The sequence below is a fragment of the Lissotriton vulgaris genome, chromosome 4_2, assembly GCF_964263255.1.
Source record: "Lissotriton vulgaris chromosome 4_2, aLisVul1.2, whole genome shotgun sequence".
NCBI lineage: Eukaryota > Metazoa > Chordata > Amphibia > Caudata > Salamandridae > Lissotriton > Lissotriton vulgaris.
The window spans coordinates 16,988,105-17,003,276 of NC_141692.1; the positions used below are offsets into that span (position 1 = coordinate 16,988,105).

Below are 15,172 nucleotides of genomic sequence, written 5' to 3' on the forward strand. Positions count from 1 at the left end.
GCTATGGAACACTGCACTGCTCCTGGCCTCACACACACTAATTAACAACATCAAAAATGTAATAATTTGCTCACCAATGTCCACATCATTTGTAACTGCAAGAGAACAGTTACAGTTTCACAGCACAGCTTTCCTCATAGAGATTGCTGACAGTAAAACCTGCAATTCCACTGTCTGCAACTAGATGTCCTTACAGATATTATGCAAAGGAAAAACCCTGCTGTAATTCTGCTCACAAAAATGATACGTTCACACACAAAAAACAAGATGTTAGCATTTGATCTCAAATTTGACAACAACCTGCCTTTTATAAGAGGCAGTAATCCCACTAGAAGCAAAAGATAAAAAATACAAACATTTGTCATTCGGTGATGCCTTCAATTGTGTGTTTGCTGAGGTCATATTTGATATTCCAAGTAATGTACTATGTACATAACCCCTTTTCGGAGGATCCACGAGGCACAGGGCAAGGCCGTCGCAAATACAACAGCAGACAACAGATGTGATGGTTCACCACCATGGAACCGGACATCCCATAAGAACGATATCCAATTTATTCTGGTTACTTCTCTTCAGATCACTGCATTTAGGTCAGTAAGAGAGAATGTAGTTAGATGGGCACTGACCTCCATAACTTAGACAAATAAATTGCTGTTTAGGACCATTAGCATCAGTTCACTTTTCCCTTAGAAGCTTAGCGCACCTGCACAGCGGAAGGACTGGACCTGGGCCTGCCACTTCAAGGAAGCGAGGAGCTCATGTCAAGCCCAGAGTCCTGCTGCCACTGCCTAACCCGACAACGTCAAACTCCAAGTTCACAAGGGATTGTTCAATACTACGCAAGTGAGTCCTGCAGAAGGCTCTGTGGTTTAAATGCACTTACTGTTGGTTGCCACCTATTGGCAAAGCAAGAACCTGGTGTACATTTCCATCTAATGAAGGTGTACTCATGTCCCTGTCACTGAGGTTGCTGTGAGATGGCTGACCATGTAGGTTGCAATGTGGACATAATGCCCAAGGCTAGATGTGTGTTTATATGATTGCATGTGTGCCCATGTGTGTTTGGAAACCTCCTGGGGATATTTATCGCAAAAGGCGCTTAGCGCGTTTATTTTTATCGTTGCCTATCGCTGGATATTTTAGCGGAGAAAACATGCTATTAGCAACGTTTATCTCCACTGTGATAAATGTGGACATAATGCCCAAGGCTAGATGTGTGTTTATATGATTGCATGGGAGCCCATGTGTGTTTGGAAACCTTGGGGCATATTATCAAGGGGGTTTATCTCTGCTTTTTTGGCTTTAAAAGCCAAGAAAGCGGAGATAAAATTATCTCCCTATTACCTAGCTGCCGCTAACACCAGTTAGCGACAGCTAGTAGGAGATAGCGACCATCTTGGGCTCCACTTTGCATGTCAGTGATATTTATCACTAATGAGATGCAAAGTGGGCGTGCCAAGATGTTAGAGACTGAAAACAGTCGCTAACATCGCTATCTCCTATTACCAACTTTTGGAGATATTCGCACTAAGCGGGAATATCTCCAAAAGCTAACACCTGCCCTGAGCAGTTCTTAGCCATGTTATCCAATGGGAGGTGGATAACATGGCTAAGAGCATTAGCTCGCTAATGCATGAATATCGCCGACTTTTCAGCGATATTCATGCTTTGCGGCGATTTTTACCGCATTTGCGTTAAACCTTGGTAATACCAAGGTTTATTTGCGGTAAAAATCGCCGCAGCATTGCGGTAAATTTTTGTCTCTAACCAAGCAATAGCGATAATTATCGCTATTGCTTGGTAATATGCCCCCTTGTTCTTTAGTTTATGTTGTAGAAAATGTCAAATATGAACACACCGCAGAAAATATGAACACGCAGAAAATGTAAAACACAAGAACATAGCGCACCAACAAACACAGGTAAAAAAACAGCTGTAAGAGGTTAAAACAGGTTTAGGCCAAAGTAGTGCGCTGACAAGAATATGGTGAAAGATTTCCTTGTGGACATAATGGGATAAGTAACTTGAAAGGGTTACAGTTAAAGACCACTTTGTGTTTAGTGAGCATGAATATATGTATGAGTTTAGCACACAAGATCACTAGCATGTACGGCGCACTTCTAAACAGATTGTAACCTGAACAGACAGGGGGTGTAACAAAATTAAATTAGCTTAGAACCCACGAAGGTCTTAGGAGCACAAAGATAAAAGCTCACACTTACACTTACTTATATTTTCTGCGAAGTCACATGCAGTTATGAGCCGAAGAATGCTTTGCTTGTTAAGCATTGTTGGAAGTGCAATAACGCATGAGTAGACGATTAGGTCAAAGTTTGGGGCTATGGGGCCACAGGCAGTTGAGTGATTTCCCTACAAGTCAATTAATCAATTAATTATTAAAGTTGTGTATAAAAATAGCTGACCATGAGGCAGCAATTTGAGCCAGACCAGCAGTCTTTCTGTGTGTAAGGAAGATATTACTCCCTGTCACAACAGTCATTAAACAACTGCGTTTTCTTTGCCATAAGATAAAACTCCCCTCAAGATCATGTCATATATAGTGGACATGTGTTTTCTCCTTTGCCACGACAGCTTCAACTCCAACACCCCCGCACCCACCACCAAGTCCTCCACCCCTATGACCACCACCCGCACAGGCTGCCTGACTGCCTGGACCAATGTCAGCGACGAAGACACCATCAAAATCATGAACTCCATCCACTCCCGATCCCCATCTGAACCCTGCCCTCACCACGTCTTCAACAAAGCCCGCACAACCATTGCGCCCCACCTCCGGAAAGCAATCAACAGCTCCTTCGAGAATGCAACCTTCTCGGAAAGCTGGAAGCACGCTGAGATCAACGCCCTTCTGAAGAAGCCCAAGACAGACCCCAAGGACCTCAAGAACCTCCGGCCCATCTCCCTGCTTCCGTTCCCGGCAAAAGTGATAGAGAATATTGTCAACAAACAGCTAACCCGCTACCTCGAAGACAACAACATCCTGGACCCCTCCCAATCCGACTTTCTCTGCAATCACAGCATCAAGACCACCCTCATCGCCACCACTGACGATATCAGGATCTTGGTGGACAAAGGAGAAACAGCCGCCCTCATTCTTCTGGACCTATCAGCAGCCTTTGACACAGTCTGCCACCGCACCCTATCAGCACAACTCCAGGACTCCAGAAATCAAGAGAAGGCCCTGGCCTGGACCACATCCTTCCTCTCTGGCAGAACCCAGAGCATCCGCCTCCCACCCTTCCGCTCAAAATCCACTGAGATTATCTGCGGCGTCCCATAGGGATCCTCCCTCAGCCCGATGCTGTTCAATATCTACATGGCACCGCTCGCCCACGTTGCACGACAAAATAACCTCAACATCATCTCCTACGCCGACGACACCCAGCTGATCATATCCCTCACCGAAGACCCCCACACCGCCAAAGCCAACCTCCACAGAGGAATGAAGGCCATAGCGGACTCGATGAAGGACAGCAGACTGAAACTGAACTCAGACAAGATGGAGGTCCTCATTCTCGGACTCACCCCATCAGCCTGGGATGACTCTTGGTGGCCCACATCGCTAGGCACAGCCCCGGAACCCACAGAACACGCACGCAACCTGGGGGTCATCCTCTACTCCACCCTCGCCATGACCAGGCAAGTCAACGCCGTCTCCTTGTCCTGCTTCAACACCTTCAGCATGCTCCGCAGGATCTTCAAATGGATCCCTCCCGACACGAGAAAAACCGTCACCCAGGCCCTCATCACCAGCAGACTCGACTACGGGACCGACCTCTACTCAGGAACAACCACCAAGCTCCTGAGACGATTTCAACGAATCCAGAAAGCCTCAGCACGACTGATCCTTGACGTCCCCTGACGCAGCCACATCACACCCCACCTGAGAGGCCTGCACTGGCTCCCCGTCAACAAGAGGATCACTTTCAAACTCCTCATCCACGCACACAAAGCGCTACACAACACCGGACCCACATACCTCAACAACCGACTCAGCTTCCACACCCCTACCCAAAACCTCCGCTCAGCCAACCTCGCCCTCGCCACCGTTCCTCGTATCCAGAAAACCACCGCCGGCAACAGATCATTTTCGTACCTCGCCGCCAAGACCTGGAATGCTCTCCCCACCAGCCTACGACACACTCAGGACCTGCTTTCCTTCAGAAAACTCCTCAAGACCTTCGATCAGTAGCGGCCCTCCCCTACCCCCCAGCGCCTTGAGACCCTCATTGGTATGTAGCGCACTTTATAAATGCAGTGATGGATTGATTGATTGAGAGAGGTCCAGGAGGATGAGGGCCGCAGTTTCACAGTTTTCCAGCATGGTCCTGATGTCGCCGGTGGCAGCGATGAGGGCGGTTTCGGTGCTGTAGTAGCTGCGGCATCTGGATTGGGATGAGTTGTTCTCTTCGAGGAAGCGGGTCAGTTGTCTGTTGATGATCTTCTCTAAGACTTTCTCCAGGAACGGGGGCAGGGAGATGGCCCACCTTGGTCAACCCAAGGTGGACCCAAAGGATCTAAAGAACTTCCGGGCCATCTCCCTGCTCCCGTTCCTGGCGAAATTCATAGAGAAGATTGTCAACAGACAACTGACCCGCTTCTTCAAGGAGAACAACAGGGCGTTGATCTCTGAAGCCTATAGAGAGGTACAGTTTGCTATGCCTGAGTGCTCTGTGCCTATATACAGTTGTACATTTTGTGATGCCTAAGTGCTCTGTAACCATGTACAGATCTATATTTTGCGATGCCTGAGTGCTCTGTATACATGCCCAGATCTGCAGTTTGTTATGCATGAGTGCTCTGTAACAATGTACACATGTACAGTTTGTGAAGTGTGAGTGCTTGGTACCCATTTACATATGTTCTTTTAGTCATGCCTGAGTGTTCTGTAACAATATACAGATGTACAGTTTGTGACGCCTTAGTGGTCTCTATCCATGTACGATGCCTGAGTGCTCTGTACCCATGCACAGATGTACAGCTCGTGATGCCCAAGTGCTCTTTTCCCATTTAAAATTGAACAGTGTGATGCCTGAGTGCTCTGTACCTGTGGGCAGATCTACAGTTTGTGATGCCTGAGTGACCGGTACCCATGTACAAATGTACAGTTTGTTATACCTGAGTGATATCTAACAATATACAGATGTACACTTTGTGATGCCTGAGTGCTCTGGCCCCATGTACAGATGTACAGTTTGTGATGCCAGCGTTCTTTCAAACCATGTACAGATGTACAGTTTGTGATGCCTGAATACTATATAACAATGCATAGATTACAGTTTGTGATGCCTGAATGCTGTGTAACAATGTAGAGATAAACAGGTTGTGAGGCCTGAGTCCTCTGTACCTATTAATAGAGATTCAATTTGTGATGCCTCAGTGCTCTGTAACAAAGTAAAGATGTACAGTTTGTAATTCCTATGTTCCTTGTAACCATATAGAGATGTACAGTTTGTGATGCCTGAGTGCTCTGTAACCATGTACAGATGAACACATTATGATGCCTGAGTGCTCTGTTCCTGTGGGCAGGTCTACAGTTTGTGATGCCTAAGTGCTCTGTATTCATGTACAAATCTGCAGTTTGTGATGCCCGAGTGCTCTGTAACAATGTAAAAATGTACGGTGTGTGATGCCTGAGTGCTTGGTACCCATGTACAAATGTACGGTGTGTGATGCCTGAGTGCTTGGTACCCATGTAAAAATGTACGGTGTGTGATGCCTGAGTGCTTGGTACCCATGTACAAATGTACGGTGTGTGATGCCTGAGTGCTTGGTACCCATGTAAAAATGTACGGTTTGTGATGCCTGAGTGCTCTGGTCCCTTATACAGATGTATAGTTTGTGATGCCTGAGTGCTTGGTACCCATGTACAAATGTACGGTGTGTGATGCCTGAGTGCTTGGTACCCATGTAAAAATGTACGGTTTGTGGTGTCTGAGTGCTCTGGTCCCTTATACAGATGTATAGTTTGTGATGCCTGAGTGCTTGGTACCCATGTACAAATGTACGGTGTGTGATGTCTGAGTGCTTGGTACCCATGTAAAAATGTACGGTTTGTGGTGTCTGAGTGCTCTGGTCCCTTATACAGATGTATAGTTTGTGATGCCTGAGTACTCTTTAACCACATAAAGATGTCGAGTTTTTGATGCCTGAGTGCTATGTACCCATGTACAGTGTGCACTGCCTAAGAGCTCTGTACCCATGTACAGATGTATAGCGTGAAATGCCTGAGTGCTCTGGACAAATAAACACATAACCAGTTTGTGATGCTTGGGTTTGTGATTCCTGGATGCTCTGTACCTGTGCACATATCTACAGTTTGTGATACGTTAATGCTCCATAACCATGTACAGATGTACTGTTTGCGATGCCTGAGCGATTTGTAACTATATACAGATGAACAGTTTGTGATGCCAGAGTGCTTTGTAACAATGTACATATGTACAGTGTGTGATGTCTCAGTGCTCTGTAACCATGTACTGATGTACAGTTTATTATGCCTGAGTACTCTGTATTAGGCCTGCGCCAAGCACTACGCTACGCTCGCGTAGTTTGCGAAGTTTGCGCAACTTCGCACTACGCAAACTGCATGCAGCACAGTGCGAGTACGGGTAGCGTAGACAATGGTATTTTTTTTTTTGCTTGCTCGCGGTCCTCACCGTCAAGTTGCCGAGCAAGTAAAATGACATCCTGGCGAGACTTTTTCCTCGTTTGCGATCAGCAACATCAAGTTGCCGATCGTGAGTGTGGAAAATAAACTTCCTTGCGATATTCTCAATGCGGGGAGGTTTGGTTTCTCATTGCAAGTGGTTGAGTGTCATCGGCGTACATATGAAAGTGTACATTAGATGTTTGGAGCAAGGTGGTGAGTGGTTCCATGACTAGGTTGAACAATGTGGGGTATAGTGAAGATCCTTGAGGGACGCCTAATGAAACAGGCACAGCTGGGGATAGCACGTTGTTGATCTTGAACTTCTGAGACCGGTGATGTAGGAAGGAAGTGAACCATTTGAGGACAGTTCCCCTATAGACCCATTCTGGTGTTTAGCAGCTCAAGTAGGTTCTCATGTTTGACGGTGTCAAATGCTGAGGAGAGATCAAGTAGGATGAGGAGGCAGGAGTCATTGCGGTCTAGGATTTGGAGGGCGTCGTCAATTATGTGTGTCATGGCCGTTTCCGTACTGTGTCTTGCTTGGAAACCTGATTGATGTGGGTTGAGGAGGTCAAACTGATCGATGTGTGTAGTCAGTTGGAGTTGAATGCATTTTTCCAGCAGTTTGGCCAGGGTGGGGATATTGGTGATAGGGCGGTAATTGTTAAGGTCAGCAGGGTCAGCTGTAGGTTTCTTGAGTATAGGCGTGACTTGTCCCACCTTGAGGGAGTCAGGGATGAGACCTTGTTGAAGGGAACAGTTAATGATTTTAGTCCAGAGTGGGAGGAGCAGGGGGGTGAAGTCTTTTACAGCATTCGCAGGTAAGGGGTCAGTGAGGTGATTAGAGGGTTTCAAGGTGCCCAGCAGTTTGTTAATCGTTTCTTCTGAGTAGGTGTCGAAGGTTGACCATGTCGCATTGTTTTTGGGTTGAGTGTAAGTTATGCCGATGGGGTTGGAGTAACGCCAAACATCTTTGAGGAGATCGCTTCTTATAGTATTGGTCTTTGTCTTAAAGAAAGCAGAGAATTCTTCACAGGTTGGTATATCGCTTGAGGTGATGTTTGAATGTAGAGGTTGTTCCTTGGTTTGAGTTTTGACTAGTTCAAACAATTTTCTTGGTCTATTTTTTGCCTAATCGAGCTGGAGGCTGAAGAAAGTTGATTTTGAGCGCTTGATTTTTCTAAAATAGGCATTTCTCCTCTTCTTAAGAGTTTTAAGGTGCAGTGCTGATGGGTCAGATCTCCAGGTGCGCTCAGCCATTCGCATGGCACGCCTGTCTTCATTGAGTCTGCCATCATACCATGGGTTTGAGTTCTTGGTGGAGACTCTCTTCAGCTGCAGGGGGGCGACTTCGTTGATTATTGAAGTCATAGAGGTGAGGTAGAGGTCGGTCAGAGATTGGACGTCTGATGCACCGGTGGGGGGAAGGAGGAGACTGCAGTTGTGTGAAGGCAGGGAGTTGGGTATAAGTTTCTTGAGGTCCCTTTTCCAGATCTTGCATTGGATAGGTTGAGCCGGGTTAAGTTTGACTTTTTCGTTGATGTAGTATGTGATAATGTGGTGGTCTGACCAATCGCAGGGTTGGATTGACCCCAGTTGGGTAAAGTCCTCTTTGGCGATGATAAGGTCAAGGATAGAGCCTTTGTCATGCGTCGGGCTGTTGCAGATTTGGGTGAGGTCAAGCACATTAAGGAAAGTTTTAAGACATGCAGAGATATACTTTTGTGATATCTGATTGCTCTATATTCCTGTTCAGATGTACTTTGTAAGGTTGTCTAAGACCTCTAAGGTTGTCTAAGACCACTAAAATCACCCTAATATGTTGTTTCAATTAGTGCAAGGTGTCCACTTACTTAAGTGTACATAATATACTAAGCCAGCCTCTCACACTGGTGCTCTATGCTGCCATACAGATATACAGAGTTGTGATGTGTGTGTGATATAGAATTTCACAGATGTAAAACTTTCTCATATTTTAGTGGTCTATACCCATGTACAGATGCACATTGTAGAGATGCCTCTGTGGTCAGTCTCCATAGACAGATGTGAAGTGTTGTGATGCCTAGGTGGTCTAGATTTCTCTATATTGTGATGAATGACTCTTCATTTTTTTTTTAAAGATGTGCAGCGTCACGAAGAGTGTATGTAGATGTGTACTATTGTGATGCTTGTGTAATTTTGTTATCACTGTTCAGATTTTGTCTTGCAATGCCTGCTCTACAGATGTTCAGAAACATGACACCCAAGGGTTGTATACCCCCTGCACAGATGTGTACTGTTGTGATGCCTGCAGAGATATTCAGAGATATGATGCTTGAGTGTTCCATATTGCTCTACAGAGATGCAGTGTTGTGTTGCAAGGGTGCCTTATTTAAATGTCGAGGTATAAGGTGGTGTGATGTCCGAGCCTTCTATTTGGCTCTATGATACTACTGTTTTCTGATGCCTGAGTGCTCTGTTTGGCTGTACAGATGTGTAGTGTTGTGATGTGTGAGTGATTTATATTGCTTCAAAAGTTGACATTTGTTGATGCCTCTGTGTTCTAGATTGCGGTACAGATGGTGTGTTGGGCTGCCTGAGTGTTCTATCTTGCTCTATAAATGTTTAGTGCTGTGTAGTTGGAGTGTTGTATATGCCTATTCAGGGGTTTAGTTTTGTGGTGCCTAAGTGTTTTATACCACTGTAGAGATATGTGTGTCACAGGGCGTTGATGTTCTGCATCACTTTACAAATGTGCAGTGTTGTGATGGCTGAGTTCTCTTTATCACTGTACAGATGTGGACTGTTGTCATGCCTGAATTTTCCTCATCACTATACTACTGTGTAGTGTTGTGATTCCAGAGTGTTGCATGTGACCTTAAAGGTGTACAGTGCTGTGATGCCTGGGTGTTGTATTTCACTCTACAAATGCAGAGGATGGATTGTGATGCATCAGTGTTTCATTTGGCTGTACAGATGTAGAGTGGTGTGATACCTGGATGTTTCATATCACGTGGCAGATGCACAGTGCTGTGATTTGTGATGCCTAAGTGATCTATATCACTTTACAAATGTGTGGTGGTGTGAGACCTGGACATCCTGTATCATTGTTCAAATGTACATTGTTGTGCTGCACAGATGTAGGGTGCTGTAATGCTTGCATGCTTTTTATGTCAGTTCAAATGTAAAATGTGAAAATGCTCGAGTGCTCCATTCACAGTGACCGATGTATAGTGTTGTGGTGCCTCTGTGTTCAATACCCCCATGCAGATGTGCAGTATTGGAATCTCTGGGTGTTTTAAATTGCCCTACAGATGTGTAGCGTTGTGATTCATGCATGTTCTACAGCTATTCACTGTTGTGATGCTTGAGTGGCCTATATCATTATTATAATGTTCAGTGATGCAATGTGTGAGAGGTCTGTACCACTGCACAGATGTGCATTGTTATGTATCAGTGTCCCTGAGCAGATGTGATGCTTCAATGCTCTATATCCATGTGCAGAGATATGGTGTAGTGATGTCCAAGTGTTTTTTTTTGTCCTCATTCTTTATCCAGCTCGCTCCATTATATCCTAGAGAAATCAACACACTGCCTCAGTAAACTGGATATATAGGCGTTTAGAAAGGATGACCTTCAATTTTCAGTGTTGTCAAAACCTGATGTCTCCGGATATACCTGAAAAAAGGCAGGGCAGCGTAATCATCGGCTGGGGGGGGGGGGAAGGGAGACATCTGTCAACTCAATGCTGCCCCCATTTCAAAAGATTCCGAAAGGCTTTTTTACTTTGGTTACTCGATCTCATTACATCCAATCTAGAAACCTGCATTCTTGAAGCCTGCCAGTCTAGAAAAGAGGGTGGTGTAGGTTCCTTCCACTTTTTGCAGTTTTCTCTCCTGGCCAGGAGGATAGTATAGAAAATAAGTTGTTTAGCAAGGCCAATACCACCCTCCAATACACCAAATGTTACCAGTGAGGAATTAATTGTAATGGGGCAGCAAAGCGATATTGTTCATGATCTGTTTATGGAATCCCAAAAGGAAGACAGAGTTGGGAAATCAAAAACATATGGAGATCAGAAGCGGCTATTGTCCCGCACCTCATACATGATACTGGCGAGAACATTGAAAATGTTGAAAGCCTCTGTGGTGAAGAATAGGCCCTATGTAAAGTGAAGAGGTGATTCCTTCTGAGCCATGCTGGTTTAACTACATCCCACAATGTCTTACAGGAGTTTACAACAAAAAGAGAGGGGCTCGGTATAACCCAAGGGGAAATAGAGCACCAATATACTGTCAAGTAAAACAAGGTTTTTTAGGACCTCACCGGTAGCTTTGGAACTGACGTTTGACAAGAACTTGAATAACATCGTGTTTTAGGCCGATTCACGCCTCATTAACACAGGTAATAGTAACATGCCGATAATAAATGGTAGTTACATTAAGTATGACGATGAGAATTTTAATAAGCTGTACCCAGACCAAGCAGCCACCAACCTCACCCAATGGTTATCCAACAGCGCCGACATCCTAGCACCACTGAAAAAACGACAAATCAAACTAGGCAGCAAGAAGGCCTCCTGGTTCAACGATGATCTAAAGAAATCCAAGAAACTCTGTCGCTCCCTCGAGAAGGCCTGGAAAAAAGACCCAAACACCAGCACCAAGGACGCCTTCAAAAACGCCACCCGAATTCACCGCCAACTAATCCGAAATGCCAAGAAAGCAGCCTTCAAGGACCGTCTAGATAACAACGCCCACAACAGCAAGGAACTATTCAACATCGTCAAGGAATTTACCAACCCCTCAGCCAACTCCAACGACATCACCCCCTCTCAAGCCCTCTGCAACTCCCTAGCCTCATTCTTCCACAACAAAATTGCAGACATCCACAACAGCTTCGACAACCAACCAGAAGACCAAGCCTCCCAATCCCCTGCAGGTCCCCCACCCCCCCTGAACATCCTCAATGACTGGAAGCCAATTTCCACTGAGGACACCATCCGTCTGATGAACTCTATCCACTCAGGATCCCCCACAGACCCCTGCCCTCACCACATCTTTAACAAAGCAGACTCCATTATTGCACCGCACCTCCGAGACGTCATCAACTGCTCCCTCAACTCCGCAACCTTCCCGGAAAGCTGGAAACATGCCGAACTCAGCGCCCTCCTGAAGAAACCCACAGCTGACCCCACCGAACTCAAAAACTATCGCCCTATCTCACTCCTTCCATTCCCGGCCAAAGTCATCAAGAAAGCTGTCAACAACCAGCACGCCGCATTCCTCGAAACCAACAAATCCCTCGACTCCTCACAGTCCGGCTTCCGAGCCAAGCACAGCACCGAAACCGCCCTCATCGCAGCAACAGACGACATTCGAACTCTACTGGACAATGGAGACACAGTCGCCCTCATCCTCCTCGACCTCTCCGCAGCCTTCGACACAGTCTGCCATAGCACCCTTCTACAGCGCCTCAAAAACATTGGAATCCAAGGAAAAGCACTGGAATGGATCACCTCGTTCCTCTCCGGAAGAACCCAGAGAGTCCGCCTCCCACCATTCAAGTCAGAGGACACTGAAGTCATCTGCGGCGTACCTCAAGGGTCCTCACTCAGTCCCACCCTCTTCAACGTTTACATGAGCCCCCTCGCGGCCATCGCACGCCAACACAACCTCAACATCATCTCCTACGCCGATGACACTCAACTGATCCTATCACTCACCAGAGACCCTAACACGGCCAAAACCAACCTACACGAAGGAATGAAAGAAGTAGCCGAATGGATGAAGCACAGCCGTCTGAAACTGAACTCAGACAAAACAGAAGTCCTCATCTTAGGCACCTCCCCCTCCGCCTGGGACGACTCTTGATGGCCAGAGGCCCTTGGAAAAGCACCCATCCCGACGGACCACGCACGGAATCTGGGCGTCATCCTGGATTCCTCACTCTCAATGAACAGACAAGTCAACGCTGTTTCTTCATCTTGCTTCAACATTCTTCGCATGCTCAAAAAAACATTTAGCTGGATCCCTACCGAAACTAGAAAACCAGTCACCCACGCTCTGGTCACGAGCCGACTGGACTACGGAAACACCCTCTACGCCGGCACCACCGCAAAACTCCAGAAAAAACTACAACGCATCCAGAACGCCTCAGCCAGGCTCATACTAGACATCCCGCGTAAAGAACACATCTCTGATCACCTGAAAAACCTCCACTGGCTCCCCGTCAATAAGAGGATCACTTTCCGGCTCTTAACCCACGCACACAAAGCACTCTACGAAATCGGACCCGAATGCCTCAACACACGACTATCCTTCTACACCCCCTCCCGCCAGCTACGATCGTCCAACCAAGCCCTTGCTAATGTACCTCGCATCAACAAAACCACCATTGGAGGTAGATCCTTCTCCTACCTAGCAGCTAAAACTTGGAACTCACTTCCCACTCACCTTCGCCTTACTCAGAACCACCTAGCATTCAGAAAGCAACTCAAAACGTGGATATTCGACAAGTAACTCCCCACCCTTCTACAAGCGCCTTGAGACCCTCTGGGTATGTAGCGCGCTATACAAATCTTTTGACTTGACTTGACTACCAATTCACACTTAACAGCTGCGGGTGAAGGCAAGGAACATATAAACGTCTCACCACAAGAAAGATACGTTTAATTCAAATCCTGCTCACCAAGATGCTATTGCATAGGTGAGTGATACATAAAGTTGGAAAGGTGTAAAAATGGAGAGTGCAAGAGTGGTTGTGAGACCAGTGTCACGTTGGTGTAACACTGTTTAGAGACCATGATAAGGGTTTATTACCTTAGTGTGTAATAATGAATTGTCTTAATGATGTAAGAGTTTAAAAACCTAGGGTATGAAAAAATGTCTGATTAAGTTTCTCAACGATTTTAACTTTATGACATAGGTCCAGTAACATATTGGGTAACATTGCGATGCCTTATTCATGTTTAGGTTTACGAAGTTATTGTTTGGGAAAGAATGTTTTATTTATACATTAGGTGACACTTTGGATTTGGAGAAAGACATTGATACTGTCCTGAAGAAGGAGGTCATAATCATCTAAGGCTTCCGAAACGCGTTGACGCATTAAAGAAGGGTTAAATTCGAAGTTGTCAACTATTAATTGGGTATAGGATGGGAAAGCCTCCCCAGTGTTGTCAACAAAGGGTCTGAATTACCCATACATTAAGACAAAGCTTGTTGTCTTTTTGACATTTCTCCATTTTCCACATTAGGTGGTTTTATTGTGAATTGTTCTTGTGTTTTTAATGATATTGTATATGGATTCATATGTTTTTTATTTAAAAATAAAATGTATACCTTTTAACATATTTTAAGTTTTTTCCTTGTTAAGTGTTTCCCAAATAATAAGTGGACTGGTCATAAGTGAGAAAGTGACTTTGATAGAGTGAGGCGAGTGCATGAACTTTGTGATTATTTGTCCTCCCAACGGGAAAAAAACCTTGGGTATTTACTCTGGGTGGTTGTCTGCGACTGAGCCCAACTAGCCATTTGTAAGTATTTAAATGTAGAGAGGCCAGAACCAACCCTGTCCCAGAGAGATTCCCATGAGATAAGGACTCCTTCCACAAACAAATCTCCCCAAACCTCCACACCAGCTTCTCTCAAGGGCAAAACCAGTATATCCTTAAGCCATCCTGGACCCCCCGCTGTATCACACTAAGTTGCCATACTAGAGAAATACCCTAGCGTTACAGAGCTACGCAGCTTGGCCCATGTTCTTGCTAAGCCCTGTAAGACCTTTATTTTTATTTTTATTTTAAATTTGGGATCCCCAAATTTAAACAAAAAACCCAAATGTGATAACCTGGCCGCACTACGCATAGCCTTAAACATACAGCCAACCCCTGTGTTGGTGGGCATCTTTAGTAGCATGTGAGAATGGGTAAGTTGGAATTCCCATGCATACAACTGAAGATCCGGAGCGGCTAGGCCTCCCTTTTCTCTTCGCCGCCTGAGTTTTTTCCAGGCAATCCTAGGTATATGATAAGCCCAAATAAATGAATTGATATCACTCTGCAACTTAAGTAAGGAGGCAGGGTCAAAATAAAGGGGGATAGTGTTAAAAAGAAAAGTAATTCTGGGTAATATTGACATTTTTATTAGATTTAACCTTCCCAAAATGGACAAGGGTTATTTATTTTGAAAGTTTTAAATAGCACGGACAAGATCTTTTCAGATATCAGAGCGCTTTACAGAGAGGGGTACATGAGGGAGCATAGTCAGACAAATATATCAATAGATCAACCAGTACAAATAGGTGGCTGCAGCGTCAATCATGTGAGTAATAAGACCACTAATACAAATAAGCAAAGGGGTCAAACATGTAGTACAGATCGGTGCAGAGTATTAACAAAGTTCAAGATAATAGTTCAAGTGTATTTAGCCATGAGGATAGCTTTTACTCCCTTTTTAAAGAGTGTAGTGGAAGAGATAAGCCTGGTTTCGGGAGGGAGTGAGTTCCAGATCCTAGGTG

The 15,172-nt window shown here is 45.4% G+C and overlaps 1 protein-coding gene across 1 annotated transcript in view; it reads right to left on the reverse strand.

Moving 5' to 3' along the window:
- Positions 1–15,172, reverse strand: part of LOC147718148 (lymphocyte antigen 6E-like) — a 60,365-nt gene that overhangs the window by 22,687 nt on the left and 22,506 nt on the right. The gene's annotated exons all lie outside the window — the stretch shown is intronic.